This window comes from Eumetopias jubatus, unplaced genomic scaffold, assembly GCF_037043125.1.
Source record: "Eumetopias jubatus isolate StellerSeaLion01/CBP00866 unplaced genomic scaffold, mEumJub1_p1.0 scaffold_6, whole genome shotgun sequence".
NCBI classification, from domain to species: Eukaryota; Metazoa; Chordata; class Mammalia; order Carnivora; family Otariidae; genus Eumetopias; species Eumetopias jubatus.
In genome coordinates, this window is record NW_028274812.1 from 101,228,386 (window position 1) to 101,234,489 (window position 6,104).

Sequence of the window (6,104 nt, forward strand, 5' to 3'; positions counted from 1 at the left end):
ATGTTTTGATTCAGTTGCTCCAAGTGTATGCTTGACTCTTAAATAAACAAAGGTATCCTCCTATTTTCCTTATAGCCTATGTTCTCTGAGGAGATTTTGGTGGAGTGTGCATATTTTACCTGTTCATAAACCTCAAGCCAAAACTAGGACTCAAAGAGCTGAGGTTTCTATTTTAGCACTTACCCTCCAGCTTAGCTGTCCTTAACTTTGAGTTTGTCCTTAGTTTGCCCTTAATTTTGCTAAGTAAAATAAGTCAAAGAAGGACAAATACCTCATTATCTCACTTTTATATAAAATCTAAAAACCAAAACAAACAAAACAAAACCCAAAGTCATAGATACAGAGAACAGATTGGTGGTTGCCAGAGGGGAGATGGTCAGGGGTAGCTTGGGAGGGTGAAATGGGTGAAGGAGAGTAAGAAGTACAAATTTCCAGATATAAAATAAATAAGTCTGAGGGAATACAGTTAACATATTATATTAACTTTGTAAGATGACTTATTATAGTGACCATTTTACAATGTATACAAATCACTACGTTGTATACCTGAAACCAATATAATATTGTATGTCAATTATATATCAATAAATAAATGAAAGATAGGGCACCTGGGTGGCTCAGTTGGTTAAGCGACTGCCTTCGGCTCGGGTCATGATCCTGGAGTCCCAGGATCGAGTCCCACATCGGGCTCCCTGCTCAGTGGGGAGTCTGTTTCTCCCTCTGACCCTCTTCCCTCTCGTGCTCTCTATCTCTCATTCTCTCTCTCTCAAATAAATAAATAAATAAATAAATAAATAAATAAATAAATCTTTAAAAAAATCATTTAAAAATAAATGGAAGATATTTAACACAGAGCCACCAAGAAGCTTTAGCTAGTTATTAATAAATTATATGCTACTGAAAAAAAAAATCAAAGTTCTTTGGAGGAGCCAAAAATGCTAGGGTAACTATAATCCCCATTGACACTAATTGTTTTGTAATCATTCTCAAGAGTTGCGATAGTTATTTGGTGATTGTTTTCAATTCTTGCATAGGATGCAAATCCTAGGATTAAATCATCACTACAAAGGATTGTATCAAATTCATTATGCATCTTATGTCATGAAATAATGATTTTTTTACCCATTTATGACAGAAGAAAGATATTACATTTGTATATAAAATTTCCAGGGTGTAGTTATATATTTACAATAATATGGGCGGTACTGTATGTTTTCAAATGACTTCTACCAGAATTAATTAGATTCCATTTATAAAATATGATATGCTTTTAAACTTGGATTATGAAGCCCATTAAGCAGATTATAGCATTTTGAAAAAAAATTAAACACTAAAGATCTGATTGTGTTATATATTCCTGATATGCCATTTGTATCTCCAACATATTGGATTTCATTCTAAACAAAAGGAAGTTGATTTCCAGAGAACTTGTGTATTTGCCAGCATCATGGATAATAGGAGAACCTAGGATAAAACAGTAGTGTTTTAACTCCAGGATCAGTATGAGTTTTATTATATCGCACTATAATGAATAAACAGATTATGTGCATGCGCATGTGAGTGTGTGTGTGTCTGAATTAACCAATTATTTCAACTGTACAAAAACTAATTCATTTATTAAATACTTATTAAACACTATTATATATCAGTTACACTTAGAAATAAAATTACATTTATGTCATCTTAAGAAAAAGTCTAAAGATTTCAACTGATTTCAATTTTGAAGCACAAATCCTATGGTTATTCATGAAAAAATCCTAAAAATGGCTTGGTGTTTGTGTTAAAATATGCATAAGTAATAATAATAGTGAAGTACACTATAATAATTGAAATTAAATGCCTACAAATCAGAATGTTTCTCTATCCCAGAGAAATGAAGTGATTCAGTGGCTGGCCAAACTCAAGTACCAATTCAATCTTTACCCAGAAAACTTGCTCTGGCTAGCAATCTTTTGGGCAGGTTTTTAGCTACTGTAAAGGCCCATCCAAAATACTTGAGTTGTATAGCAATCAGCTGTTTTTTCCTAGCTGCCAAGACTGTTGAGGAGAATGAGAAAATTCCAGTACTGAAGGTGTTGGCAGGAGACAGTTTCTGTGGATGTTCTTTATCTGAAATTCTGAAGATGGAGAGGATTATTCTCGATAAGTTGAATTGGGATCTTCACACAGCTACACCGTTGGATTTCCTTCACATTTTCCATGCCATTGCAGTGTCAACTAGGCCTCAGTTACTTTTCAGTTTGCCCCAACTGAGCCCCTCTCAACATTTGGCAGTCCTTACCAAACAACTCCTTCACTGTATGGCCTGCAACCAACTTCTACAATTCAAAGAATCCATGCTTGCTCTGGCCATGGTTAGTTTGGAAATGAAGAAACTTATTCCTGATTGGCTTCCTCTTACAATTGAACTGCTTCAGAAAGCACAGATGGAGAGCTCCCAGACGATCTACTGTTGGGAGCTTGTGGTGCATCACCTCTCTTTGCAGTCTTCCCTGCCTCTAAATTCCATTTATGTCTACCGTCCCCTCAAGCACACCCTGGTGACCTGTGACAAAGGAGTGTTCAGATTATATCCCTCCTCTGTCGCAGGCGCAGATTTAGATTTCTCCAAAGACAACAGCTAACCGGAAGTGCCAGTCAGAGGTGCGGCAGCCTTCTGCCATCAGCCCCCAGCTGCCCGTGGGTGCAAGCCTACCTCTGCTAAACGCAAAGTAGAGGAGATGGAAGTGGATGACTTCTATGATAGACTCAAACGGCTCTATAATGAAGATAATGCTTCGGAAAATGTGGGTTCTGTATGTGGCACTGATTTATCAAGGCAAGAGAGACATGCTTCTCCTTGTCCACCTTTGCAGCCAGTTTCTGTCATGTAGCTTCCAGTGTTACCTTCAAGTGCAAACTACGGTAGACTACTCTGGGAAGGGGAACATGGGAAAACCAGGAAAGGTTATATACAGGTGTATACCTTAGCAGGCCAATTTGAAGTGAGCCAGAAAAAAAAGTCCGTTTGCTTGTATGGCAAATTATAATCAATATTATTTAAGCATTTAAAGACCAAAAAAAGCGTGAAATTCAAAAGATCCAAATTTTTTTTTAAGTAAAAAAAAATTTGTAGTGTTTGTCAGTTCTACCCTTTTCTCTGCTAAAATGTAACGGAGATTGACCCATCTCAAAGATTTATATTCAGTTTTTTTTTTAAGTTCCAAAATTCATAGCTGGCACACACTCTGTCTCCAGCATCCTGATTTAATTTTCCTCATTTTTGCTTGCTTCTTTATTGAATACTTAATGAACTTTATGCATATGGATCTATAGCCTGACTTCCACTGATTTAGGAAACCCTCAAAATCATTTTTTAGCAATTTAGTGAATACATTATTTCAGTGTGACAGCCATGTTTAATCCAGGATTCAAATTAATCCGAAAAGGGTACTTCAGAATTGCCCCATATGAATGAGAGGTGGTAATAGAAAAAGGACTGGCATTACCACATTGATTTTGTGTTTGTCTCATTTCAATTCTTGGAGGTTGGAAACAAAATTATTGTTTTCATTTTTGTTTATCTTAAATTGGAACTTAAAAGTGGCATGTAATTAGGACACTCTTAGATTTGTTGAAAGCATTTTTGACTTTTGTATAAAAGAATTTGTGATAAATATATCCAGGTGCTCACCAAAGAAACATGTAACAACTAAGGTTTTGGTTTTTTTGTTTTGTTTTTGGTAACTGATCAGTTTTCACTCATTTATAATCAGTAGGAGAGACTGTCTAGATGTTGGGGCAGCTCTATAATTGGGGTCTGTAACGTGTAATAACTGAATTCAGTACCTTAGATTTATGTTAAGCTATTAGTATTTTCTTGATGAAAGTTATTCACTCTACCTGTATTTCTCTTAATAACTTCTGGATCCTGAGCTCCCTGTGCAGTCTGAAGATGGTATTGCAGTCAGAACCATGTACTGATGATAAAAGCCTTTAGTAGCAATAAAAGTTGTCCTTAAAAAAAAAAGAAAGAAAGAAATTCTGGGAAAAATAGGATAAAATATTTTATATAAATTATTTGTTTAGGTGTAAATTTAAGTACTAAATTTGGATATAAGGGAAAAAATACTTGAAAGACAAAATCTAAATTTTTAGTGCCAGTTGTTTGATTCGTGTGAAATAGGTAACTCTTTCTATTTCTTAAACATTTTTTTAAAGATTTTTTATTTATTTATTTGAGAGAGAGAATGAGAGAGAGCACGAGAGGGAAGAGGGTCAGAGGGAGAAGCAGACTCCCCGCTGAGCAGAGAGCCCGATGTGGGCTCGATCCCAGGACTCCAGGATCATGACCTGAGCCGAAGGCAGTCGCTTAACCAACTGAGCCACCTAGGCGCCCTATTTCTTAAGCACTTTATAACAGATTTTTTGAGGTATAATTAAGGTACATGTTAGTGTATACTTAAGAAAGCATTGTAACCATTAAGGCAATGAACATACACACCATCACCCAATATTTCCGGTCAGAAAATGCAACAGAAGTTATAGACAGCTTCATAATGGGGAACAACTTGAATAACAACACTTCAGTGTGAATGGGTATAAATATTAATGTGTGTATGATAAATATATATATCAATCTACTATGTTGCAGGAACTCTTTTATTTTATTTTTTCTTCCATTAACTCAGGTGGAAAATATCTGTTTTACTGGATTTTTTGAGGCTTAAGTAAAAGAATGGAATTCATATTTCATCATCTATGTTGCTATAGTACTATAAATCTGAAGGTCTGGGGGTACGTGACATTTTGGAAGGAAAAAGAAAGGAAGGGAAAGAAAGAGTTGAAAAAAAGAATGATAAAGAAGAGATTGTTTGCATGTTCATGTTTCCTGAAAGAATTGATTTACAGAATTCCCCTCTTTGGCAGTGGGCAGGAGAAGCTTGAGAGCAATGGCAAATCACATTACGTGTATTATTCAGCACTAGTCATTTAACCAGTTCTTTGAAATTTTTCTTTAAAATAGGAACTAAACTGTTGGCTTTTAATGCTTTCCACTCAGCAGGATGAATTCAGAAATAAGTGTTAAAAGAAGGTGCTAACCAAATTTAATAACCTATATTTAATAAATTTAATATGCTAGAGTCAGCAACCTTATCAAACAGAAATAAAGAAAAAGGTATATCAGCTCTGATTTGCCTGACTCACAATGATAACCATTCTTAGCAGAGTGATCATATATACAGAATATCTCTAAATCATGTATATAAATTACTAGGGCTATGATCACATGTCTTCTTTATAGGCAATAGAGAACTCAGATATAATCTTGTGTTTTTATATAAGTTTTCTGTTGCTACTGTAACAAATTTCTATAAATTTAGTGTCTTAAAACAATACAAATTTATTGTCTTATAGTTCTGTATGTCAAAAGTCCAAATGGGTCTCACTGAGTGGACTAAAATCAAGATTCAACAAGAAGGCACCAGAGTAGAATCCATTTCCTTGCTTTTTCTTACTTCCAGAGATTGCCCACATTCTTTGGCTCATGTTCCCTTCCTCTGTCTTCAAAGTCAGCAATGATGGGTCCAGTTTTTCTCATGATCCATCACTGACATTGGTTCCCTTTTCCACATTTAAGTACGCTTATGAACTTGCATGGATGATCCAGGATAATCTCCCTTTATTTTTTTATTTTTTTAAAGATTTATTTATTTTAGAGAGAGAGAGTGTGTGTGTGTGCTTGTGCGCATGGGAGTTAGGGGAGGGAGAGAGAGAATCTTAAGCAGACTCCCCACTGAGCATAGAGCCCAATGTAGTGCTCTATCCCAGGACCCTGAGATCATGATCTAAGCCAAAATCAAAAGTTGGACACTTAACCAACTGAGCCACCCAGGTGCCCCAATCTCCTTACTTTGAAGCCAGCTGATTAGCAATTTGAATTCCATCTACTACCTTAATTCTCTTTTGTCATATAATGTAACATATTCAAAGGTTCTGGTGATTAAGACATGAAATCTATCTTTCTTCCAATTACAGTTCTGTCTTCCTTTGTTGGTTCCACTGACTAACATATCCAACTTTGTTTTGATCCTGAGGGTCTCTTTTTGCAGAAAATGTAAATA

At 35.5% G+C, this 6,104-nt stretch overlaps 1 pseudogene; it reads left to right on the plus strand.

Annotated features, from left to right (window-relative positions):
* Positions 1–1,836: 1,836 nt before the first annotated feature.
* LOC114204502 (cyclin-I pseudogene) lies at positions 1,837–2,880 on the plus strand (annotated as a pseudogene).
* The last annotated feature ends 3,224 nt before the right edge of the window (positions 2,881–6,104 follow it).